Raw genomic sequence first — 27864 nt, 5'->3', positions numbered from 1 at the left:
GAAATAACTTGGGGAAGACAAATACTTTTCCGGTCAAGTAGGGATATTTTCAGACAGCTCCTCTACTGCCCTCTAAAGCTCAAGAACAACATAACAGCTCTACTTTGCAGACAGCAATTTATCCAATTGAAATACCAGAATTATGGAAACCTCAAAAAGAACTGGACTCCTTAGTTCCTGGTCATACTGCAGTGTGTTCAGGCACATCTGCTTACATGTAAGGGCCCACTTTAAGAGCAGACCGGAGATAGAATAAAGAACTTGAGAGCTAGGTGTTGATCCTATCCTCAATGCCAGAGGGATTCAGTCCCTATTATTCACGTTTTAATACATGACCTAACACACAAGTAGACAGACTTCTGAGTTTTGAAAACATTCAATCCTTTCAGGATGCTCATATATTGTGTTTTTGTGCTTTTATGTTACCCGTGCCATAATTATGACAGAGCTCTATTACAAAGAAAATATGAAGGACAGTATTGGTAATATTGAGAATGTCTGTTAAGACATAATATATAAAACTATATTTCAGAGATTATTACATGTTGCTTTATGAGATCATTTTGATGATGTACAATGGAACAGAGGGAGACCTGGGGGCTTTACATTTGTTCAGATTTCTAGAACCTGAGGATTAAAAGCATGTTCCAGAGAAGGAAAGCAAGATATTGGCAAAACGTAGGCCTTATGGAACCATTTGACAGAGTGGGAAATGGGAAGAGATGGTCTCTTCTCTATTCTTTACAGTGGAGGTGAGGCAAGGAGTGGAGGAGCAAACACTGGAATAGAAGGAAAAAGGAAAATGGCGAAGCAAGAAAGCAGACAAGGCAATATAGAATATTCTTGAGCCCTTACTTTGCACGAAGTACTTGTATTTGTTCACATCAACATCTAAGGTGTTAGCTCTATTTTAACAGATGAGAAAAATGAACTTCAGAAAAAAACTACATAAATTTGGTTTAGTCATACAGGTGGCAAGTGGTAGATCCCCGCACAGAAGGGAAAGGCGACTGTCCTAGACATTGCGTACCTTGTACCTCTCACTACTTTGGCCAAACAACCTTCTGGGCCCCTCCCTAGGTGGGGAGCAGCGTATAAGGAATGTAGAGAGGAAACAATGACAGACCTAAGAGGAGGAAGGGTCACTGCCATTGCAAAGAGCCTTTGGCGACGCATTGAAAAGCCACGAGGAGGTGGTTAGTGACAGGACCAAGTTCCTAATGCAAGTCCAGGTGTTCATAATAATAACAATAATAATTTATCTGCTCTGGAAGCCTATAATCATTGGGACAGTGCTTCTAATTCTAGATGCGCATCAGAGATTGACTGAGATGAGCAGCCAAGGACTTAGTATCAATGCTTTAGGCCGGGTGGTTCTCACTATGTGGTCCCTGGACCAGAAAGCATCACCTTGGAATTGTTATAAATGTAAATTCTCATTTACATACATCTCTCTCTACCCCAGACCCATGAAATAAGAATCTCTGAGGGCAGGGCCCAGAAATGTGTGTTTTAGTAAGCTCTCCAGGGATTCAGAGGCGTGCTCAAGTTTGAAGAGCAGGTTTAGATGTGTCCTTTGTTTAGTAAATCGAGTTCCTATTATTGTTCTGAGTTCCTATTATTGTCAAGTGTGTTTGAGGGGCCCTGCTTTAGGTGTTAAGGGGGAACTTTTACCATAGTCCTAATAAAAAATGTTCCTTCCCCCTAGAGCTAGGCATAGTAATTCAGATTCTCTTCCTTCATTTCGGTTGTGGATGGATCAAATTAGGACAGTAGACTACCAATTCCCAGAGTGCTTAGCAGGCTTGATTTTCCTAACTGTGGGTAGAGTAAGAAAACTGTGCAAGTTAGGGACTTGGGGAATTTGGGAAGAATAATGAGCAAATTACTGATGATCCTTATCCCTACATTTCAATTCTATAAGGTGAGCATTTTACATTTTGCCATGATTATGCAAATGGAGCTGGATGGGTTTCCTTAAATTTGCATTTTGTGCTCAGAAGCCAGCTCTACCAATATTCATATACACTGATTCCTATGGGTTATGGAAGGGGAAATGAGACAATAAACAGCCCCCTCAATTCCCTTCTTCAGGAGGGTTTAAAGTCCTCATCTAATTTTAACCCCACATCATACATGCCAAACAGGGATATTATTATTTCCATTCCACATGTGAGATCCAAACAGAATTCCTTCTGTCCCTGCATTTGACATGCCAAGGGGAGACACCCATGGTATCCCTTAAAGGGAAGAAAACATACCAGTTTTTTTTTTGTTGTTTATATATCCCTAACGATATCTAGTAAAACCTCTGGAAAGTCATTTATAGATTTCTTAGCAAAGACATGTTATACTTAATTTTGTTGGTGACATTTGGAGGAAGGGAACAGGAGTATCCTCGCCAACATTTGTTGTGCCTTCTGTTTTTGATTTTAGTCATTCTGACAGGTGGGAGGTGACAGGGCACTGTGTTGTTTTTTTTTTTTTTTTTTTTTTTTTTATTGGTGTTCAATTTACTAACATACAGAATAACCCCCAGTGCCCGTCACCCATTCACTCCCACCCCCCGCCCTCCTCCCCTTCTACCACCCCTAGTTCGTTTCCCAGAGTTAGCAGTCTTTACGTTCTGTCTCCCTTTCTGATATTTCCCACACATTTCTTCTCCCTTCCCTTATATTCCCTTTCACTATTATTTATATTCCCCAAATGAATGAGAACATACAATGTTTGTCCTTCTCCGACTGACTTACTTCACTCAGCACTGTGGTTTTGATCTGCGTTTCCCCTATTAGTGATGTTGAGCATCTTTTCCTGTTTCTGTTGGACATCTGCACATCCTCCTTGGAAAAAATGTCTTTTCATGTTTTTGCCCATTTTTTAAGAGAGATTTTAACAATTTTATTAAGATTTTATTTATTTGACAGAGAGGGAGCACAAGCTGGGGGTAGCAGCAAGCAGAGGGAGAGGTAGAAGCAGGCTCCCCGCACAGCAGGGACCCTGACTCAGGCTTGATGCCAGGACCCCTGGCTCATGACCTGAGCTGAAGGCAGATGCTGAACCAACTGAATCACCCAGGCACCCCCTTTTGCTCCCTTTTTAATTGGATTATTTGTTTGTGTATGTTAACTTGCTTTTGTTCTCTATATATTTTGATACTGACTCCTTATTTGAAATGTTATTTGCGAATATCTTCTCCCATTCAGTAGGTTGTCTTTTTTGCTTTGTTGATTTTTTTTTTTTAATGCTATGAAGAAGCTTTTAGTTTTGAGGTAGTCCCAAAAATTTATTTTTTGCTTTTGTTTTCCTTGCTTCAGGAGACATCTAGAAAAACGTCACTATGGCTGATGGGAGATAAATTACAGCCTGTGCTCTCTTCTAGGATTTTTATGATTTCAGGTTGCACATTTGGGTCTTTGATCCATTTTGAGTTTAGTTTTGTGTACAGTGTAAGAAAGGGGTCCAGTTTCATTATTTTGTATGTAGTTATCCAGTTTCCCAGCACCATGTGTGGACAGGCTATCTTTTGCCCATTACATATTTGTGCCTCTTCTGTTGACAGTTAGTTGACCATAAACTTGTGCATTTATTTGTAGGCTCTCTATTCGGTTCTATTAATCTATGTGCCTACTTCTTTTTTTTTTTTTTTTTTTTTTTTTTGCCTATACCTTAATGTTTTGATTGCTATAGTTTTGTAATATATCTTGAAATTGGGGCTTGTGATACTTCCAGTTTTGTTCTTCTTTTTCAAGATTGCTTTTGCTATTTAAGGTCTTTTGTGTTTCCATATAAATAAGGATTATTTTTTCTAGTTCTGTGAAAAATACTGTTGGTATTCTGTTAAGCATTGCATTAAGTCTATAGATTGCTTTGGGAAGTATGGCCATTTTAACTATATTAGTTTTCCCTCTTACCTCAGCTATTGCTGTATCCCAAAGATCTTGGACTGTTGTGATTTTATTTTCATTTGTCTCCATGTATTTTTGACTTCCCCTTTGATTTTTTTGGTTTACCCATTCATTATGATTCAGCCTCCAAGTATTTGTGTTCTTTCCAGATTTTATTTTTTTTTAATGGTTGACACCTAGTTTTGTAGGATTGTGGTCAAAAAGATGTATGGTGTGAATTTGATCTTTTTGAATTTATCTAGACTTGTTTGGTGACCTAATATGTCATCTATTCCAGAGAATGTTCCATGTGCACTTGAAAACAATATGCATTCCACTATTTTAGGATGGAATATTCTGAACATATCTGTTAAATCCATCTGGTCCAATATGTCATTCAAAGCCATTGTTTTCTTATTGATTTTCTGTTTAGGTATTCTCTCCATTGATGTAAATTGGGTACTAAAACTCTCCACTGTTATTATATTACTATTGATTACTTCTTTTACATTTGTTATTAGCTGCTTTACATATTTGGGTGTTCCCATGCTGGGTGCATAAATATTTACAATTATTGTATCTTCTCGTTGAGTTGTTCCCTTTATGATTGTTATACCCCTTCTTTATCACTTGCTACAGTTTTTGTTTTAAATTCTACTCTGTCCAATGGAAGTACTGCCACTTTGGCTTTCTTTTCACTTCCATTTGCATGAAAAATGGTTTCCATTCTTTCACTTTTAATTTGCATGTGTCTTTAGGACTGAAATGAGTCTCTTGTAGGCAGCATATAGATAGGTCTGCTTTTTTATCCATTCCATCCCCCTGTGTCTTTTGATAGCAGTGTCGAGTCCATCAATATTCAAAGTAATTATTGATAGGTATGTACTCATAGCCTTTTTCTTACTTGTTTTACCATTATTTGTGTAGTTCTTTTCTGTCCCTTTCTTCTCATGCTCTCTTCTCTCTCATGGTTTGCTAGCTTTCTTTAGTCATATACTTGGAATCCTCTCTCTCTCACTCTCTCCCCAGCCCCAAACACATCTATCACTGATTTTTGATTTGTGGTTACAATTAGGTTTACATATAATATCATATGCATGTAGCACTCTATGTTAAATTCATGACTGCTCCAGTTTGAACTCATTTTAAAAGTACTACATTTTTACTTGTTTCCCCTTCCTGGGTTTTTGGTGCATGGTGTCATCCTTTATATCCTCTTATTTTGTGATCACTTGACTGATTTTTATTGTATATATTTAATTTTATTGCTTTTGTACTTCTTACTTTTCTTACCCCTGCTATTGTCTTTCCTTTCTACTCAAAGAGTTTCCTTTAACATTTCTTATAAGACTGGTTTACTGGTGGTGAATTCCTTTAACTTTTGTTTGTCTAGGAAACAATTCTCTTTGGCCTCAAGTTTCTGCTAAAAAATCAGCTGATAGGATGGCTGAGAGTATTCTAACTAGAAATCACTCCATAATTCTGGATCTCTAGATCAGATGACATACAGCAAAGCCACAATTGCCCCACAATGGAATAAATGACATATTTTTTGGTCATAACAGATGGAGATTTGCAGGCCATTTGTTACTGTAGCTTAACACAGGTTTTCTGACAAATGCATCAAATGTGTATTCCTCAATCAGAGAATATGGGAAAATTTTTAAATTGTCAACTCCTCATCAAGAACCAGGAAGTTTAGTACTTTCCCTGTTCTTCCTTCCTTGCCACCTATGAATGACCATTAAAATAACAATGATCTAGGCTTTATCCTACCCCACTTTCAGAAGAAATAGTGATTGGTCAGGATGAAGGAAGTGGCAGGACAGGAAAAGAGACAGAGCCTTTGTGCGAAGAGGAAGAAAGCACATTATAAAAAAAAAAAAAAAACTCTGCCCTAAGCTTTATTCCTTATGCTTTTCCTAGCTTTCCTTTTACACTCTATCATATTTTACTGGAGGCTTAACTGACACCCTGCCAATCTATTCTTTCTAAAATGCTGTTAAAAGACACACTTTGGAGAATACATCCTTCTCTATTTTTATTTAAACACACATTATAATTTGCCAAGTGTTTACATATTAGAAATGTTGGGACTGGGATGCCTGGGTGGCTCAGCAGTTGAATGTCTGCCTTCTGCTTAGGGTGTGATTCTGGGATCTTAGATCGAGTCCCACATCAGGCTTCTTGTGGGAGCCTGCTTCTCCCTCTGCCTGTGTGTCTCTGCCTCTTTCTCTCTCTCTCATGAATAAATAAAATCTTAAAAAAAAAAAAAAAAAAGGAAATGCACTCACTCCCAAAGCAACACTAAGTTGCATTCAATATGATGCTTATCTTCATCTTACAAATAAAATGGGCTTGGAGAAGACACAACAGAAGTGAAGTAGAACTCTGGCCCCTGTGCATACAGCCCATAAGGCACGGGAAAAGCCATTACCCACCCACCGAACTGATCCTGACAGCTTGACAAGATTCAATACTCTATTAACTGGCATTTTCTAACAAATGCAAATAATGGTTTAAAATGATATCATTAACAACCATCATTTAACTAATTTTCCAAGGATCAAGAAACACTCCAACCATATATTTAATACTGACCACTCGTGGTGCACTTTTCAAAGACTCTTTTCGGGTAATGAAAAACAAGTTCTCATTTCCAGGGCTTACAAAATTGTATCCCAGTATATTTCCTGAAATGCAAAATTTAGCTATACTGCAGCTGCAGAGATGGAAGCTTTGTGAAACTCTGATATTAAAGCTAAAGAACTATTAATCTCCATCTCACTGGCGATTTCTAATTTTGACATGTAAAAATTACATTCATTTTTTTTTTACCCAGTTCTAGAAGATTAAAAATCTTCTAGGTGGTATAGCCGTGTTATTTAATTTTTAATTTCCACAAACCTCACTTTAAAATGCATAAACCATTTTATCATGAAAAGCATCTTTCTCTTTAGTGCTATGCCATTAAATTCTTATTCCTGCAGTGCCTTCTCAAAAATGAGTTCTCTAAAGGGAAAAATATATATTCTCATTGCTCTTCATATGAAGACTCAGGATCCTGCTTTCTAGATTAATGGAGTTTAGTTCCAATCTGATACTTAATAAACATCCCCAACCTAAAAGCAAGATAGAGGGTTCACTGGAGGTGTTTCTTTCTTAAGAGTCAACTAAATTCTTTCATGAGTCAACTTTTCATGAGTCAACTAAATTCTGTATTTCACAGAGAGAAAACTAGAAGAAAAGCAATTACTATCTATCTATGTATCTATCTACTCAAGCTTCTCATAACTTCTCATCTATTCAAGCTTCTCCTGTCTATCTACTCAAGTTTCTCATAGAATTTATTAGCTTTATTTTAAATAATAAGATTCTAAGACACAGAAATGAGTTTGTGTGGTCTATGTGCTAGAACCTGGAGAACCTGAAGGTCAGACTTAAGTTTCCAATCTCTTTTACTCTGATATCATGCATTTTCTTTTAGACTCTAGAACCAAGTATGTGTGTCTGTCCCTCTCTCTGGGGGAACTCTGTCCTTAGAGTGTAGGGAACTTCTATTTTTCTTTGTGTTCCTCCCCACCCTTTTCCCTTCTTAAAGCCAGGTGGAACTCCATACCAGCACTTCTCTGGGTGCTGAGGCTGAAAGAGTACCCTAAATACAGTCCCTAACTCCAAGGGATGTAATAGAGGGCTTGTCACCAGCAGTTTCTCACTTAAAAAATATTTGTTGACTAAGCTATAAAAAATCATCTGTGTTTTTAAAAGTTCAGTACTATAGGTCCAATCCAGGGTTGGGATATAATGAATTAGAGTCCTCTGATTTATTTTGACCATATTCCCAGAGCCAATTATTCTTCAGTTTATCTTTATTTTTTTTTCTTTTGCAAACAACTATCTTTACTAGACTTTCTTCAGCTCCCTAGGGCAACTTCGCATTGCTAAGCTATTTCTCAGGATTGTGTTTGACATCCCTAGCTCAGTGTTGGAAGCAAATTTAATGAGCTCATTTTATAGTTTCTCCTCTAGGTCTTGATGAAAATATTAAATCCAGTGACCAAGACTAATTCCCATTGAATAACATTGACTTTTCTTACATTCTGAAGTTAAAAATAGCCCTTTTCTGGGTAGAACATCCCAATTAATAGTATATCAACTAATTTGTGTATCATGGGGGCCCTGTTCCATGGTTTACTGAAGCATGCCATGGATACAAAACCAGTAGCCTTGCTGCCAACAAACGTGATCATTGGTATGGCTTTCCTTGACCTTCCAAACCCTCTCATCTACAATAGAAACAAGAAGCTATGTTATTTTAAAACATTATTAGGTTAGTTTTCATGATGTTCTCTCAAAAATATTATTCAAAATGTGTTATAATTAATTTTCTACCAGAGCACTGCTTTAAAAAATGTAAGTCCCCCATTAGGACCTCATTTTCCTGGCTCTACACCACTCTGACATGTCCCCTAAGGGTTACGATGATAAAAGAGTATTTTAGCTCAAGGAACAGAAACCTAAAGGTGTTTTCCTACATGATTTATTATGATCACTCACAATTTGTTTTCTTTTTTTTTTTTTTCAAATGTTGTCATAAAACAAATCACTTAGGGGGCAGCCCGGGTGGCTCAGCAGTTTAGCACCGCCTTCAGTCCAGGGCGTGATCCTGGAGACCCGGGATCAAGTCCCACATTGGGCTCCCTGCGTGGAGCCTGTTTCTCCCTCTGCCTATGTCTCTGCCTCTCTCTCTCTCTCTCTCTCTCTCTCTCTCTCTCTCTCTCTCTCTGTGTCTCTCATTAATAAATAAAATCTTAAAAACAAAACAAAAACAAAACAAACCACTTAATCCAAGCCTGCCTTCAATTTCTCGAACCTTTCAGCATCAACCTGACAACCTATACTGCTACCATTTAACAAATACCCCATTGTTATTTCCTAGAAAAACTTTGGATTTCTCATTTTTCTTAGTGGCATTTGATTTTTTTTTCCCTTTGTTGTTATTTCTGGTTGATGTGCCTTATTGCTGTTGTTTCATATCTACCTAACTTTCCATTTTTTAAACATTCCATGTTAACAATGAAAAACTGAGGGTCCTAGGTTGTTTTTATTGTATTCACTTGGTCCTCCATTATTTCTCACCCAGTGTGTCTCAGTAAAGATTCCATGTTGTTTTTTTTTCCACTTAGAATTTGAGCTGAAATCTCAAAGGCCATCATCCTATTGATGGACCTCAGACTACCTCAGCATCCCAACTAACACCTAAATAACTACTTCCTATTAGCTGCTACATTAGAAAATAGGATGATAAAGCTAGTTTCTCTAATGCCAGGGGAACAATTTTCCTTGGTGCCTTTGATGGTTTTAATACCTAAATATCTATATTGTGTAAAAAACAATTATGTGTAGGCAGTGAGATTCTCCTTAAGAGCGAGAATACTAGCTAAGCAAAACAAATAAAAAACACATCAAAGTTTATCATTAAAAGGATATTTTCCAAATTGCTGAAGGAGGAGGAGAAAAAGATCAGGTTACTCCCCAAACAGCTACCATTCAGATGCCAAATGTCAGAGTTATTTTGGCTCCTATGAGACTGCTTACCCCTGGGTGTAGGGCATAGGCTTGATTCTGGCCATCTCTCATTCTCTTTCAGGATGGGAATGTCCAAGATAAAGAAAGACAGGGAAGGCAATAATGATAAGCACTGTGGCTTTCAGGAGAGGTTTCTGATTTTTCTAGTTTGATCCCAGGGTTTATAGATTCAATGTGAATCCCTTAGACATTCCTGAAGATGAAGATTTAGTAGGTCTAGCAAAATTAGATCACCTGAATGGCCATGTCATACACAGAGAAGAGAGCTGGACTTCAGAGTTAGATAGCTTCAGTTCATGTTCCAACATTCCCACCTTTTCATTCAGTTTTCTAATTTTAAAATGGAAGGCAAAGGGTCCACCTCTTGCTTTATTATTTCCACAAATACACAATGACAACAACATGCCAATTATATCATGCATTAAATGGTCTTTCATGCCTCTTAGCACTTCTCTTTGAACTAGACCTGAGTCTTCCATAAGCCTCTGTGATTCAGAAGGAAAAGAAAGGTGGACAAGCCCAGGATCTGTAGGGCACAAGTCAGGATCAACACTTACCAACCCCTTGCTCCTTACATTACCCAGTTTCATCCTGCTACTGCCCCAGAACAAAAGATGAAGTAAAATAGGAAAAATACATAGGAAATAAAGCTCATATTGCAAACATGGTAGATAATAATAGTAAATTTTTAAAAATCTGCTAAGCACTGGCCATGTGCTTAACTCTGCGGGAAGGCAGATGTATCTGACACACTTCCTGTCCTCAAAAAGCAAGACTCATATGGGATCAGTGTTGCAGTTAAAGGGGACATATGACTAAATGTGGATAATGTGATTAGGACTATGAAAACTTCAGGATTTAGGAGAAGACCACATGAACCAGGGATGGCTCCATGAAGAAAGATAGTTGAAACTCTTGAAAGAATTTGTAAGCATAGGTTACAATGTAAAAGAACAAAATTGACACAAGACTTTAGAAACCTAAACCAGCTAAGAACCACTTGAGAATTTTAAGAGTATATAGCCATAAATTCCCATCCTATCGCATCCTTAAAAAAGCACTTGCGCAAATGGTTTTATAGGAAAGTGAAATCAAATTTTCAAAAATCAGATATTTCCTAAGTTAACCAATGGAGACATGAGCAACTCCTCGATTCATTTAATTGTAACTAAGCCTAATTCTGATACATCAATCAGTCAATCAATCAAAAAATACCTAAAATAAAAAGACAGAGATAGTTAAAAGCAAGTATAACCCAAAATCTTTTATCAATAGATATAAGACTCTAAATAAAATAGAAAAAAGAAAAAAAACACTCCCTTGGTTTATGACATAAGGAATCTTCCTCAACTTGATAAAGAGTAATTAAAAGAACCTCATCAAAATATCACATTTTATAATTATGACTCACTAGAAGCAGTAAGTTCCTCTAAAGAGAGTAGAGTACTTGTTCACATCAAGTCAAGCAAATGAAAAACTCAGAACTAAGGAGAAAGTTAAAGTGGTAAGTTACAAAATAATTATTCAAAAGGCTGTAATTTTGTATAACTCAGCAATCATCAAATAAAGAATATATAAGAAAATCCAGTATACAATAGTAACAAAACCTATAAAACATATAGGAATAAATCCAATTAAAATCATTAAAGAACTCATACATAGAAAACTCTACAACATAAATGGAGAACAGAAAAAGAACACCTAAATAAATGGAAAGACATAAAATATTCCTAGTTGGGGACATTCAATAATGTTAGAGATGTGAGTTACCTCCCCACTAAGCAATTTATAAATATTTCACAGTCTCAAACAAAATCTCAAGGGATGTTTTATTGCATAGGGCAGACTCATTTAAATATAGGGCTCATAGAATAAATGTAGAGGAAAAGCAAAAGAAATTAAGCAGAAAAACGAGAGGAAACCTGTACTATCAGGATCAAAACAATATTTTTAGTAGCAAGGTACCGATATACGTAGAAAGCTTGGTCATTGGAACAGGCTAAAAAGTTCTTCAGTAGAACAATGAGTATTTGGAAAATCTAACTTTCTGTAGGAAGTATAAACTGCTCAATCAATGTCACAGGACAAAGTGGTTATTCAAATAAGATTTTCAGGTATCAAATCTTGTGGTGAGTTTAAGCCTTTGAGGGCAGATCAATAAAAGACAGGATGGTCGAGGCAGTGTTAACAATGAGTAGCAACGAGTTTTACTTGGGGCAGCTCTGATAGGTTGGCTTGCACGAAAGGAGGAAAGTCCTTATAGCAAGAGACCTTTTGGGAGCAATGGTGCAGGAGGACTCCTTGAAAGGGGGATGAGGGTATTAAATCCAGGAGGGGAGGTGGGGAAAGAGATGGGCTTATCCATCTAGGTGACTTTCACTCAGCAACATGGGGGGTGGGGGTGTGTGTGAGTTTTCTGAAGCCCAGCATGGGTTTGGTGGTTTTCTATATTATCAGGCTGTATCTTTTTTTTTTCTTAATTTTTTCTTTTTTTTTTTTTCAGACTGTATCTTTTCTAACAGAGGTGGATGCAGTCTTGTGGGGATGCAAAGTGTGCAGGCTCTGGCTGGCTAAAGATTTGCTTACTGGGACTATGTTTAAAACAACTGGATTTGGAACAATTCGAGTTTGGCACTGGTGGCCTTTTGAGCTAATGGGTCCCAGCCTGCTATGAGAAAGTAGACACCTTAAGGCTAGTATATAGGGGCCATCTTTGGCTTATGTAGCCAAAGATGTGGGGAGGATCCCCACCTCACTTTTTCTATGTGCTATCGATTTATGCGTAACATCTCAGATAGGTTAGATAAAAATATTAGCTAAAAATATAGGTAAGTAAATTTATAATATCAGGGTGGATAAAGCCTAATCCTAGAAGCTATATGCTTAAAAACGGTTGCAATTGACTATATAAAATATTTTAAAATTCCATATGGATATTAGTAATAATGATTGATATTTATATGGTATTTATAATAATGGTTATATGTATTGATTTATTCAATCCTCACTCCAATTTATGGGACTGGGCACTATTATTCCCATTTCAGAGCTAATTATATAACTAACTGAAGAATGTGTCTACACCAAATTGATTTGCAAGACTGCCATATAAAGTTGTATATGTCATATACTACACAGCTTCAGTGGTGTGTGTGTGGGGGGAAAGGTGTCCTTCTCACAGATTTTGATAGGAGTTGTGTCTCCCTGGGTGTTACTGCAAGTCTGAGTTGCAGTGTACACAAGCAATACAACTGAACTCAGAGGTTTTCTAGCGTTCCTAAACTCAGTACAGTGTTTCCCACCTCCATACCGAATGTACCACAGCCTCTACAGATATGCGCAACCCTGGCTACCTTGTGAACATGAACTTAGCATTCAAGACTCAATCCAAAGTCCCTCTCCTCTGAAAGGCCTTTCTCAGCCCAATCCTGGCACATACACCAAGGTGGAAGTGATCATTTTCTTCCACCCTCCCATTGCCCCTTCCATAATCTACCCTCCTACAACATTGACATCTCATCTTGCTTCTTGATTCACTCATCTGGCTTCTCCACCAGATCACAAGCTGCTCGAGCTCAGAAACTCTTCTTTTATAAAGATTTATTTATTTATTTATTTATTTATTTATTTATTTATTCATTCATTCATTCATTCATGAGAGAGAGAGAGAGAGAGAGAGAGGCAGAGACACAAGAGGAGGGAGAAGCAGGCTCCATGCCGGCAGCCCGATGTGGGACTCAATCCCGAGACTCCAGGATCAGGCCCTGGGCGAAAGGCAGGCGCTAAACTGCTGAGCCACCCAGGGATCCCCTCAGAAACTCTTCTTAATCATCTTTGCATAAACTGTTCCTGGCATAGGGTCTGATACTAGTAGGCATCTAGCAACTATTTGTTGAATAAATAAATAACAAGGCCCAGAGAGAGACTCTACTGGTTGGCAATCTGCGAGATAGGATTTTTCTCTGCTCCCATTTGGTGATATTATCAAACCTTTACTGGAGGGCATATAAGAATTGAAAGCATTTGTGGTCTTTTCACACATTAATTAGCACGGAGACAGTTCTCAGCTATAAAATCTTTACAGTCAGCAAAACACCCCTATGAGCACTTGCTATTAAACATTATAAATACTGCAACATTAAGTTTTGTGGCACTGCAAATAAAAGCATGAGCAAGTAACAGGATTATATCATTGTGCTCTCTTAAATTATTAAATGCTAACACTTACTTCATTTACAACCATTCAATTGCTCCTCACTGGCTAATGTCCATAATTCTTAGTAAGGTCTAGAATGCTCTTCACAATCTGACTGTCGTCTGTCTCTCTAAGTTCATCTGCCAGCCCGTCCTACCTTCACTCCCATGGAGGCCACATCACCCATACACCCTATACTTAGACACTCTGCAGCTTGAAATTGCAACTTGCAACTCTCCTGATCCGAATCCAGTTCCTTGAATCATCTCTCAACTTTAGATTTCGGCACATTCTCTTCCCTCAACCCAGAGTGTCCTTCCTGCTTTCGTAGACTTGAAGCTCTTATTCGTAATTTTTGTCTCAGCTTAGGAGCCACATCACATCACAATATTTATAATTGGCCGTCACCTTTCCCATCTGCCTTTCACTTCTTTGCAAGAAGTGGTTGAGTCTGACTTATTCATGAATCACGCTGTCCAAGAGCCGTAGTGATGGCAGCCACATCACATTCACCAGCGGGTGATGCAAACAGGACAGTCATCTGATTCAGGCCTGTTCCCAACCACTAGTTTTTGTTGTTTAGATTCTTATTTATTTATTCATGAGAGACAGAGAGAGGCAGAGACAGAGGCAGAGGGAGAAGCAGGCTCCACGCGGGGAGCCCCATGTGGGATCACAACCTGGGCCTAAGGCAGACTCTCAACCACTGAGCCCGCCAGGCGCCTCTGCAATCACTAGTTTTGAGAAAAGTCCCTTCTGGAAAAAGTTCACTGCTGCCTTCCACTGCAGGGCACAACTTGGGGTTCGGTTTTCACCTTATTACTTTTGCCTGTGGCATAGGAAGGAGACTCACGGAAAGGATTCCAGGAAGATCCACCTGTTTCCTCTATGCCTGTGCTTCACACAGCTGGTCCATTTATGGCAGCTTCCTGGAAACCGCGGCAGAAATAAGCTGCTTCTACTTCCTTTTTTTAAATTTTTCGTTATTAGCTCTGGTACTGTGTGATGATTACAAAGAACCTGCCGGACAGGACAGCAGTGCAATGACCCGATGATGTGTGTCTCCTCCTTTTTACGGTGAATTACTCCCTTCCTCTCACAAGGCTGTGAATGGGAGCTGCGGGCTGTGTGGGGGCTTAGAAGCTATGCTCTAGGCTTGGATTAGGGCACAGATTTAATAATTCCACAACTCCAAAGCAACTTCCCAGATAAAAGCTGAATTTATAAATGGAGAGATGCTCTGAACAGAGGAGATAAGAAATAAGTAATGTATTTTAGATGCTTTTAGAGTTTTAGCTCCCTATCCTCCAAGATCAAAGGAATTGGAAGGACTCATCTCAAGAATCATCGGGGAAAGAGGGAGTTCTGCTCAGGTTTGTATTTTGTGTATTTCTGGTTCCATCTAATTTGTTGACTAAATACTAAAAAAATATTAAGAGAAAATTAAAAAGGCTTTTTTTTTCTTTTCTAAAAACTGCTTGGGACAATACTTCTCCATTGTATCATTCTAAGTATTCCTCCCAGACTTGGCTTTCCTACCATTGACACTTCCTATCAACTACTATTTTCTAATTTTCAAATATACATATGTATATATATACATATATATATTTAAATTTAGAACAATTTTATATTTACATAAAAAAGTCTTTTTTTTTTTTGAAATATAAAATGCCTTTATTTTCAACATTAGAAACGACAAATACCCACCATTTGCTTCAACGTGGATGGAACTGGAGGGTATTATGCTGAATACATAAAAAAGTCTTGAGGACAGTAGAGTTGAATGCCCAGGAGCATATGAGCTCTTCCCAGTTACCCTGTTAATGCCTCATATTATTTTGGGCACGTTTGTTACAATATTGATACATATTTATTAATTAAAGTCCACACTTCATTCAGATTTCTTTTGTTCTTCTCTAGAGTTCTTTTCTGTTGCAGGATCCTACTGAGGATAGCAAATTATATTTGGTTGTCATGTCTGCTTTGGCTCCTCTTGGCCGTGACAGTTGCTTAGGTTTTTCTTGTTTTTGATACGTTGTCTATTTTGAGAGCACTGGTCAGGTATTTTGTACAATGCCTCTCAGTTGGAATTTTTCATGCATTTTTTTCTCATGATTAGAGCAGCGTTATATATTTTCCTCCGCAGGAAGACCATAGAAGTAAAGTGCCATTTTCATCATATCCTATCAAGGATGCACATCGTGTCAACATGACCTATCACTGTTGATGATAACCTTGATTAGCTGGCTAAGGTAGTGTTTGGCAGGCTTCTGCAGCGTAAACTTATTTTTTTCCCCTTTTCCATACTATGCTCTTCAGAAAGAGGTCACTATAGTCAGCCCATACTTAATGAATAGGAAGTTATGGTCCATCTCCGTGACAGCAAAGTATCTACAAAAATCATCTGAAATTTTTCCACATGCACATTTGCCTGGTATCACTCATTATTTTTTTCACTCATTTATTTATTTTGGCAGGAAATCATGAATATTTGTTGTATATTTTGGGTTGTAATAAAACTACCACCTTCTTTTTCTGCTCAAATAATTCCAGCTTTGGCCATTGGAAATTAACTGAGTCAGTTTCCATGTCCCTTTGATATCACTGTAGGTTTTTTTTTTTTTTAATTTAGTACTTTCTTACTTTAAAACTCCTCTTGTGTATGTTCTGTCTCAGTCTTAGAATCAACCATTTCTCCAAGGATCCCTGGTTCCTTTTACTGAAGAATGGTGCTGATTACCCAAATCTGGGTACTAAGTGTGCTCATTGCTACAGAGGTGTTGTTGATTTCTAGGTCCTCTCACCCTACAGAGCAACAGAATATATGTCTGTATACTAAACTGTGTATATATCCATATATATAGATATTTCTATATTTAACTACCCGGATCTATACTGAGCTAAACAAATTCATACTGGTATGTCCAGCTCTAATCCATTACCACATGAATTAGTCTAGCCTCTTCCCTTTGCTTATCTAGAACTTCTCTCTCAACACTGAATAACTTGGCTTGCCCACCCAGCATCTATTTATCTAATTGTTCAATTCCAGTATATATGTTTAGAAGTACCAGGGTTGTTAACCCATGCCCTATGAGAAACAGTTATTTTTCAAACTACATTTCATTTTTAACTTTAGATTTAACTTGGAAAAAAACTATGGGGGAAAAAAAGGAGAGAGGACATCAGTATAAGCTAAATGAAGCAAAACTAAAGAATATGGACACAGTAAAGAAGCTCTATGCTAAGCTGGGTATAGATCCAGAAAACCTGACAAGGAACATGGAAGAAGGTATTTAATGTTATTTTGGTTAGGTGAATTTTTATAGCAAAATAAAACCAAATCACCAGTCATATAGAAAGCAGGAATTAAGAAATACACAAAGAGTGTGAGATTTGGCAGTGGATAAACAAACACATACCAGGAGAATACAGATTCCAGAAAGCAGAGAAAAGCAAAGGAATCTAACAGTTAGTTAAATAGGTAATGAAAATAAAGGCAGGAAGGCTGAATGGTTGAGATCTCAGAATCTAGACATCTATGGCAGGGAAAGAATTGATGCTATCTTGCTAGAGGTCCTTGTCAGTACTTTATCTTAGGGATTTTACATAAAGCCTGTGAGGAACACCAGTGAGAATGGGAAAAATTAACAAGGCAGGAAACAACAAATGTTGGAGAGGATGTGGAGAAAAGGGAACCCTCTTACACTGTTGGTGGGAATGTGAACTGGTGCAGCCACTGTGGAAAACTGTGTGGAGGTTCCTCAAACAGTTAAAAATATACCTGCCCTACGACCCAGCAATTGCACTGTTGGGGATTTACCCCAAAGATACAAATGCAATGAAACGCTGGGACACCTGCACCCCGATGTTTCTAGCAGCAATGGCCACGATAGCCAAACTGTGGAAGGAGCCTCGGTGTCCAACGAAAGATGAATGGATAAAGAAGATGTGGTTTATGTATACAATGGAATATTACTCAGCTATTAGAAATGACAAATACCCACCATTTGCTTCAACGTGGATGGAACTGGAGGGTATTATGCTGAGTGAAGTAAGTCAGTCGGAGAAGGACAAACATTATATGTTCTCATTCATTTGGGGAATATAAATAATAGTGAAAGGGAAAATAAGGGAAGGGAGAAGAAATGTGTGGGAAATATCAGAAAGGGAGACAGAACATAAAGACTGCTAACTCTGGGAAACGAACTAGGGGTGGTAGAAGGGGAGGAGGGCGGGGGGTGGGAGTGAATGGGTGACGGGCACTGGGTGTTATTCTGTATGTTAGTAAATTGAACACCAATAAAAAAAAAAAAAAAAAAAGGAAAAAAAAAAAAAATTAGCAGGAAAAAAAGGAAAAAAAAAAAAAAAAAAAAAAAAGCCTGTGAGGAAAAGTCTAAGTATAAATCAATTAAAGTGAATAAGAAATTAAGAGCATTTGGCTAAACTTAAAGATTGAGTAATGTCCTTTAGGATCCAACACAAAGTTGTCCTTCACAAGAAGCCTCCTGAGGCCCCCAGGCAGGAGTTCCTCTTCCAAATCTCACAGAATGTTCTCATTACTACTGTAATAAGTATTTGTTTATTTGTTTGCAAGCAAGAGAGTGAGGTCTATAAGGACAAGGACCATGACAAATTCCTTTTGATCATCAATACTTGGCAGTGTATTTGGCTATAAGCAGCAAGTCAGTACATGTTGAACAAATAGAACAAAGGAAAATAGATTCCCAGACACCGAGGGTTTTTGAACAGACACTAAATCAATATCCTTCCAGTGGATTACGAAGGTGGGCCTTTGGCATGTTGGTTTTTCTGACTTTTTTTTTTTTACCTTAATTGCTACAATCATAAGTAATCCAGTAATCTATCTACAAGGACTAAAATCTATAATGAAAATATATTAGAGCATTTAATTAATCCCATTATTCTACAATCCCATTATTCTACAATCCCTAGCTCCCAGCTAGGAGCTCACTAGCATCTTACATCTTTATTTTCCATGGGAGGTATAGCTAAGGAATTATATTAAGCATTTCTGTTGTACTCTGATTTCTGCATGATGTTTCATGAACACATTTCACTATATTATACTTTTCTGCAGATAATTCCATCCTTGGAAATTGCTTTGGTGACGCAAACTACCAGAGGGTAGATATTCTGAGTGTGTCCTCTAATTAAAAGATGTCACTAGTTTTCTGTACACCCAGAACCTGGGCACTTTTTATCACTAGGAACTTTTATTCCTAAACTGTTCATAGAATGAGCTGAACTGTATAAACATTGAGGTTTTGACACATCCTTCCAGACTAGATGAAGAAAAATATGACATCCCAAAGTTCTTTGATTTGGAGAAAAAGGTGAACTTTGATAAGTTTAGTGAGACTTTCAATTTCTTGGCTGACTGCAGTTTATTTTTCAGTTAATTTAAGTTTTGCCTGATTCTATGTGAAATATTTGAGGGCATAGAACACATGGAAAGAGGTCTTTTGTTTTGGGGGATTTTTTTTTTCTTTGAAAGATTTTTAATTTTATTAAAAGAGAATTTTTGTTGACCCAGGAGTATGTTGGGTCATACTCTCATACACTTACAGGTCTGGGTTGGTCCCAGTAGGAAAGTCCTTTAGATCTCTAGGCATCTGCCAGCTTATCTGTAAAGGGGGCACAGTATTAACTTTTCTTTATTTGAAGAAAGAAAGATCTGACTAGCTGCTGAGATCCCTTTAGTACTTGAATTTTATAGGAGATAAATAAGCTAATGAAACCCATTTACTTATTTTCCTGGAGCACAGAAATCTCTGTTGCTTGCCTTCTGCCAATCCCAACTCCATCTCCACCCCTAAAACACACATCCAAAAGACTTTTCTTTCTTAAGACAGACTTTAAAATGCTTCCAAGACAATAAAGCTGCTGGGAAAACAAAAGTGAAACAAAACTAAGAATGTAGCTGGAAACACAGAAACACCAATCAGGTGGTACTCACACTATATTTCACTCAGGAAACAGAATTCCTAAGAGATAAATTCACTTGAAAGTCACCCTGAAAACCCATAAAAATTCACCCTGAAAACCCATAAAAATGGAGAATGTATACATTCTCCATTGAATAACTAAAAAGGTTTTTTTTTGTAAGAAAATGTTTTTACTTAACCAAACACACACACACACACACACACACACACACACACACTTTTAGTTTGGCCAGAAATAAATGTCAGCTTATAGGCTGAGGTAAATGGAAAGGACTAGCGTTTATCATGTAGGACTTCCCATGTCCTACATGCTTTATAAGCATATTTAGGCTGAAGGAAAAAGTAGGGTATGTTTAGTGCATCCAAGTGGGTAGGAAATTTGCTCGACTTGAAATTTTAAGAAAAAGCCTCTCTGAAGAAGTGACAGCGCAGTTGAAGCCAAAGGTTCCATGGGAAGATAGCTAAAAGCAAAAAGAATAGCAAATGCAAAGGCCTGACAATAGAAAGAACACATCTCCCCATCATTCCCCAACTTAAAGTAAAATGAGGCTCATAAAACAAAAAGCATGACTCTATGAAGCACAGTCTGAATGGAGATAGAAAGTGCCAAGTATGACAGAGATTGTCTAGCTTTTGACTAGTTTTCCCTGATTTTCCACAGGGGGACGGACAGGTCAAGCCAAAATAACACCTCTTGGGCACCCTGCAGCCAGGGATGGCCTTGTGAATAAATGTTGACCAGTGGACTCTGATGGGACTGATGGAAGCCAGGTCTGGAGCATGAAAACTTCCCAGCATGATCCTCCATGCTTTGTGCCTTGGGGCATCAACGGTGGAAGAGACGCCTTACAGATCGAAGAGCCACAAGGTAAAAGCAAAGTGGGCCCCAGAAGTGGTGCCTGAAATGGAGCTCTTCCAGAAACACCCACTGGGACCTTACAAAGGGCTTAGAAATAAACCTACGTTCTGACAAGCCACCTACGCTTTGGGATTTGTTATATCAGTGTTGCTTTAACTAATGTGCTAAGATTCATTTGGTTGTAGGTTTGGGTGATTTTTTAAAATAACACATTCAATAGTGAAACTGCCAGCATCTCCAAAATGTAAAACCCAGAGAGGAATATTAGATGCAGAATAACTAGTTAAATGAAAAGAATAAGTATTATATACCCTGGGACAATCGCAGACTCACTGGATAAAGGTTAATTTTTCAAATCCCTGGCACACAATCTTAGAAGTGGCTGTTCTAGTTCCAAGAATAGGTTTCCTTCTGTATCCACGGACAACTAATTGTGATTTTGAGCAAGGGTGTCTCACAGAAAGTTTGCTTGACAAAGTCGGATTCCTCGCATTTCCATCACTTGTGGATGGCCATTTCAAACAAAAGTGATTGAAAGGAAATATCAGTAAAGAGAATGTATCCATTGGTATATCATTTTATCAATTATTCAAGGATTTCCTTGAGAATCACTGGTTCTTCTGCCAAGATTTCATTTTGTACACTCGCAGCACTGAGTGGATACACGTGTGGCTGGTTAGTTGCATGGCTCTAACTTGAGGTTTAACAGGAGATACATTTATTTTTCTTTAACCTCTGGCTTTAAAATGTTCTGTAGGATATATCTTCCCCATCTTTGGAAAATATCTGGGGATTATCCCAAGCTCAAGTCACTTACGTTTTAAGGAAGGGTTTCATTTTGGTATCTAAGATTCAATTTCTTATATGAAACATCTCTATCCAGTTAAAATAGACGCTTCATAACCTCCAGTGCAAAGCTCCTCCACACAGCTCTCACCCAGGGTGTATTCCTGCCTTGAGGATCTACAGTAGAGCAGAGCAAACCACTTTCTTCCCTCCTTTTTCCTTTTCTCTCTTCATCTCACTCACTCTGCTGCTTCAGATTCCTCCAAAGTCTGAGCAGGAGACTTGAGGAAAGAATGAAGAAGCAACAGGTGTTTTAGTTGCATGGAGCTACTTAAGAGTTCTCTCTTGGCTTTACATTTCCCCTTTGGGTAAGAACTCCAAATTCTGATTCTCTTTTGGGACATAAGTGGAGTCCCCACATCCAATCTACCCCATAGCTTCTAAACACTGGCGCTTTTTGCCTGAACTTCTCAGACAGGCCTCTGAGTTGGGATCCCCTTAGCTGGTTGTAATTATCTTCCAAGGCATCTGCTGGGCCCATGGGAAACCAATACATCCCCGGGCACCAAACACAGGTAGCATCACCTAGGACATCTCCGACTTATTCTGATCTCCCACCACAGGATTCCAAAGATTCATCTACCTCCACAGTTCTCCAGGGACAAAGTAGGACCCAACCATGCTTATGTGCATGCACATCACTAAGTCCTGAGGACATTTTTAAGCTCTCCTAAGAACTGGACCCTTGTACTCCATTCTAGCACACTAGGTTGCCCTTTGAGTTTCTGCTGTCTCCTCAAGGTTCTAGCAAGGCAATAAGAGTCCTGTCTGCCCATCTAGCTTACAACACAGTATCTTTGAGATGATCTCTTGAAAGTCCTTCTTTCACTTGAATGAAGCGCACCCTCCCCACTTACAGTGGGTAGGAGAAAATCCAAGCTCTGTTCCGCAGACCTTAGACTCACCATCATAGTAACAAATTCCATTTTCCAAAACCTTCTGGCTTCTGTTTAATAGGGTAGATGGGAGTTCAAATGATCCCTTACAGAACCACGTAGCAAGCTCTGTGGGGCTGGTCGAGCAGCTCTAGCACGGTGCTCTACGGCTAGAGCCCAAATACAAGGATACCATAAAAAGGCTAATTTTACTTCCTGTTACATATTTCAGGAGAACATTTATGTGCTCAATATGAAGAATTTTACAATCATTATTTCCCTTCATCCTATAACAATTTTATGAAAGAGAAAGGATTATTCCCCAATGTCAGAGCTGATGAGATAGCAAGTTAGTAAATTGGTCCAGATCATCAAGCACCTTTTAAGTGACTGAGCGGGGACCCTGCCCTGCAGTTTAGTAATACCATTCTCTTAACAGCCTCAATGTTAAAAGATTCATAAGAAGAGAAATAGGAGACACAATTACTTTTCTAATTGATATGAATGCTGGACCTTAAAGATCTAGGATGATTAACTAGAAATATATGAAAAGTTGTAAGAGACGGACTTTAAAAAGTTAATGATCTTCTAAATATTAATGACAACAAAACAGAAAATACAAGGGGGGATTATCAAAAGCAAAACTTTGCTACCACCATTATTAATAACAAAATTCAAAATATTTAGGAGTAGCCCTAACTAGACATCTGAAAATCTTCTATTAAAAAGCATATCCCCCCCCAAAAAAAAATTGAGGAAGACATACAAAAATGAATCAAGAAGTACCAATTTCTCTTTTGCCAGCTGGCCAGATGTTAAACTATGCCAATGGAGGGTACTCAATAGGCAAAACAGGAGAAAGGGGTTTCCTTCCTGGTTCTGGGGGGATTACTTGGCAGAGTTGCACAGTGCACATGATTTTTCTAGGGCCACACTCCTGTTGGGCATAGCAGCCTGCAGCTCTCGCCAGTACCTTTTCTTAGGCAGGTCTGTAGTTGAAAGCCTCTAGGGGGACACCTTCTCACAAATGGCTTTTTCTAGAGTCCCTGCCATGCCTCTTCTGCAACGGTCAAGATCTCAGTACTTGGGGAGAGACAGTTAATTCACAAGCATCCCAAAGTAGCTGAGGTTTTGTGGAAGGAAAAAGGGACAAAATTTGAAAGCAGGAACCAGGTGAAGGAAAACATCCCACCTACTGGTTCTGTGATGAGACTCCAAATGATGATGAAGGGTGGGGAGCTTTAGGATTCTCTGATGAGAATCATGAGTAGGAACACTGTTAAATGCTAACCTTTTTTTTTTTTCCTTTTCTTTTCTGGTGTGGACTGAATCCCTACACAATTCAGAAGTCAACATCCCCTTTGTACGTCCCAAGGACAAATCTATGAGAGACACTTCTAAGATAAATAAGTGCTTTTGTATGTTAGAAGCTAAAACAAAAGGATTAAAACAGGTTATCAAGACCTAACTAAAAAAGAATAAGAAAAGTTGTCTTTTGTTAATGATATTTTTCATTTATTTGATAGAGCTTGAGTGAGGTAATGGTTAAGGGCAGACTCCCCCTGAGCTGGGAGCCCAATGTGGGCCTGAATCTCAGGCCTCCGAATCATGACCTGAGCTGAAGGTCAGTGAGATGCTTAACTCACTGAGCCATCCAGGTGCCCTGAAAAGGTATCTTCTGTATTACCATGAGATCTAAGAACTCTGGATTCAACTGAAACAGAAATTTATACCTATAGAAGGAGCTCAGGAAACTAGGAATGAGACTACAGGTAATCAGAGACAAGTGAAGGGGTGTCATGGTGCTGGAGATCAACTGACCCATGTCGCTGAGAATCAACGAAGAAAAACCTGGACCAAAGCAGGAGCTTGTGACAAGAAGCCTTTACTTCCTGTTCTTATTGCCAAGTCCACTGGGACAATCTACCTCGGGACACAGAGAGTGTGGCTTCTCAAGCACTGAGGGGAACAAAGACCCAGCCCAACTCTGGCAACAAGGCCAGCCTCCTCCAAACCAGAGCCACCATTTTGATCTTGGTTTGGGCCATCCCAGCTCTTGACTGATCCAGGGTGACTGGTTTACCTGCCTCCAGGTTCAACCCACTTCAAAATTCTCAACACAGTGGAGCCAGATTGGTTTTCTAAGTGCCAATCTATTTATTATAGTCCCTATCACACAATATTTCGGTAGTTTCCTGCTGCCCAGAGGATAATGTCCACTCTTCCTCTAAAGGAGGTACACGTTACTTCTCGTTTATCTAAAGTACACTAGTCAGCTTCAAATCTAGCCTTCATACTCACAATTGTGTGATACGGGGCAAGTTATTCAACTTCCTTGGGAGGTTTTGTCATCTATAAAACGGAGATATTAAATTCTATGGGACACCATTCATATGGGCAATGATGTCAAAACCACTGCCCGGAACAGGGCAATGAAGCAGCCTAAGATACATGCCTCACATCACTGTCAAGAAGGTTCAATAGTCTAGTGCACAGGAGTATGTACAAATGTGCTTAGCACTCGCCGTTAGTAAGACTTGACTGTGTTGATGATTATCCCTCTGTCGTTTCTCTATGTGACTCTCGTTCTCCATCCTCATTGAGTTACATATGGTTTTTAAGTGATGCTGTTTCGCACCTTAGGCTTCAGCCCAAATGTCCTCCCTTCCACAAACGATGAACTCCTAAACATCCCTCAAGCTCTGGTCCAGATATTTCCTCTCTGTGGCCTTCCCCGACTTTACCTAACTTTATGCCCACTATTTCATTAAAGTGACATCAAGTCCAAGACTCAATTGTTACAGTAAATCCTCTCTACTGACATTAGTCATTCATGTTTACAGTCTTCTATGAGAAAAATAGGTCCCAAACTATGGCATTAGTTGTACCAGCTTCAGAACTGATGACATAGCCTCCTAAACTTTACTGTAATTGAATACTCTTCCCAAAATCAACTCTTAATTTTACTTATATAAATTAATAAATTAATTTCAAAGGGAACTTTATGTAACTATTATAGATTACTAAGTACAGATCACTCTAAAAATGAATACTAATGATGATAAAACAACAACAAACACCCTTGTTCATCTACAGGCTAATTTGTCTGGTACCAGCACTCTGGTGGGAAACTCTACATTAATATACAAAAACTCTCTGGGTGGGGGAAAATCTACAATAACATCCTCAGCACCTATTGTATAACGTCGGACATGATGATGTTGGCAATCTCAGCAAATAATTCTCAAATTGCCACAATCTTTCAGAAAGCCCTGAATTCAAATCTTGACTTTCCAAAGGGGGAAGGAAACTATAGATCTTTATAAATTCAACCATTGACTAGCCGAGTGAGATTCTGCAGGAAAAAAAAAAATCCATCTGAATATCGTTTGTCCATGGAAACAGAATTTTCAAATCTGGAACTGAAGTCAACAGGCTGGGATGAAGGTAATGTGAAAGAGTCTTTAAGTATTGGGGAAAATTGTGATGACTCACCAAGGAATGATTACTTTTTCTTACTGGATTTTAAGAACTATGAAACTTTCTTTGGCCAGCAGATAGAGCCAAATACGTGTCTCAGCCGGAAGAACAGCTCAAACCTCTCCACTGTGCTATCTGCACATTCTTTTTCTGTTAGTGTTGCCTCACTTTTGAATTTCCTCTTGTCCCTTCTTTAGGTGATAGTGCACAGTATTAATTCATGGGTTTTTACAATAATTTATCTAAGATTACTATTGACCCAGACATATAAACAATTATGTTAATAAACAACCAAATCAGTCAATGAGTAGATGAATAAATAAGGAAGGTCATGGGGGATCCCTGGGTGGCACAGCGGTTTGGCGCCGGCCTTTGGCCCAGGGCGCGATCCTGGAGACCTGGGATCGAATCCCACGTCGGGCTCCCGGTGCATGGAGCCTGCTTCTCCCTCTGCCTGTGTCTCTGCCTCTCTCTCTCTGTGTGTGACTATCATAAATAAATAAAAATTAAAAAAAAAATAAGGAAGGTCATGAATAGTAGCAGACACCCGGATACATTTAGGTGATTCAGCTGGTGGGGGAGAGGGGCGTTAATTAAGAGACAGGAAATTGGGCAAGATGTGAATTAAACAGCCCCTGTGAATAGTACTTTTTACCTCTTGATCTCTTATGACAACCATTGGAAGGCACAGCTACTGACAGCAAAACCAGTCTCACCAACACTTGGGGTCTAACTTCTCAGGAATAACAACTGGGCACACACAGGAGAGACGCTGGAGGGGATGGTGGTTACGTCAGCAAAGTGAATCCCACACCTGTGTCTCACGAGGGGGCGCAAAGCCCTGTGAGACACCGTCAGTCACTTGGGCTGGGAGGCTTGAAGATGCAGTTGTGAGCCCTTAAGGAGGCAGGCACCTCCTCACCAGGTGGAACCAGGAACTCACAAATACTCCAAGCATCCTGCAGAGACTCCTGCAACTTGCTACCGAAACACATTTTTCCCTTAGTGACAGCATCAACAACCAATTCTATTTAGCCAAGATTCGTTTTCTGGAAACCCACACCAATCAAAATTGTTTGTAAACAACCTACACAAGCATTCCCTTTTAAAGCCCCCCCCCCCCCCCGCCGCCACATTGGCTCCCTAACCGGGCGGTGTTTGGATTGCTCTCCATATCCGTGTACCCCAAGTTGCGATTCTTTGATGCCAAGTAAGCACTTGTGCTTAATTCTTGTCTTCTGACGATTTTCGGCTGACAGCACATTAAATGACAAAGAGCAAACAGGGACTCTGATTCACAAAAAAAAAAAAAAAAAAAAAAAGGTACCAAGTTGACAAACTCAAAGCCAAGAAAGGAGGAATCAATTTTCATTACTATCTAAGAAATAAGGTCATTGCTTCCATGGGGGACTGACTTGCTTATAAAGTTACATCATATTATAATTTTCCTTATTGAAATTCCTTTCACATACATCATTTAAAAGTCTTGAAAAATACTACATAAACATGAATAATTCAAAGCTAACAAAACTATACGGTAGCACCAGTGATATAAAGGTCAAATCATTGAGGAAAAAAAGAAATCAAAGTACCATCCTCTTTTTGCCTTCACAGAAGTCTCTTAGTATTATTTTTACTTGACAAACACATGAGATACAAGTTTATATAAGGTGGCAAGTCACTTAGATGGACTTTGGATATAGAGGGAGTCTATGGGCCTATGGACAGTGTGATGGAGCTATTTCATTTTGATGATTATACAGTCCCTTTGAAATAGAACATAACGATGTATGCAGAAACACACTGATTTCGGAGTTTATAAATGTAATCATTACTTTTTTTAATATTACTTTTTTAAAAGCTGATTTATCTTCCAATTTCTCTATCACGTGTCCATACACACACACACACACACACACACACACAAATGAATATTCACAAAATAGATTTTGGTCTCAAAGTTTGGGAACACAAAGTATCCAGGAACACAGAGGGTAAATTTCAACTTTGTAAAATTTGAGATAATCAGAGAAACTCACGCTCCTATACAAGGTCGCTAATATTGGGTGCCTTTATAAACCCCGATGTGTACGAATCAAACCACAACAGCTACAACCACAACAGCCAATAAAATCAACTGAAAGATATTTTAAGCGTTCAATTT

At 38.7% G+C, this 27864-nt stretch overlaps 1 protein-coding gene and 1 long non-coding RNA gene across 2 annotated transcripts in view; one reads left to right on the top strand and one right to left on the bottom strand.

Annotated features, from left to right (window-relative positions):
• Window positions 1-27864, bottom strand: part of KCNIP4 (potassium voltage-gated channel interacting protein 4) — a 1134091-nt gene that overhangs the window by 664747 nt on the left and 441480 nt on the right.
• LOC112653528 (uncharacterized) lies at window positions 14674-20617 on the top strand. The gene is made up of 2 exons (XR_003132256.3): window positions 14674-15041; window positions 20302-20617. It is a non-coding gene; the product is annotated as an uncharacterized LOC112653528 (long non-coding RNA).

Source organism: Canis lupus, chromosome 3 (genome assembly GCF_003254725.2).
Source record: "Canis lupus dingo isolate Sandy chromosome 3, ASM325472v2, whole genome shotgun sequence".
NCBI lineage: Eukaryota > Metazoa > Chordata > Mammalia > Carnivora > Canidae > Canis > Canis lupus.
Note: the sequence above shows the minus strand (reverse complement) of the source record. Positions and strands in the feature narration are given on the sequence as shown.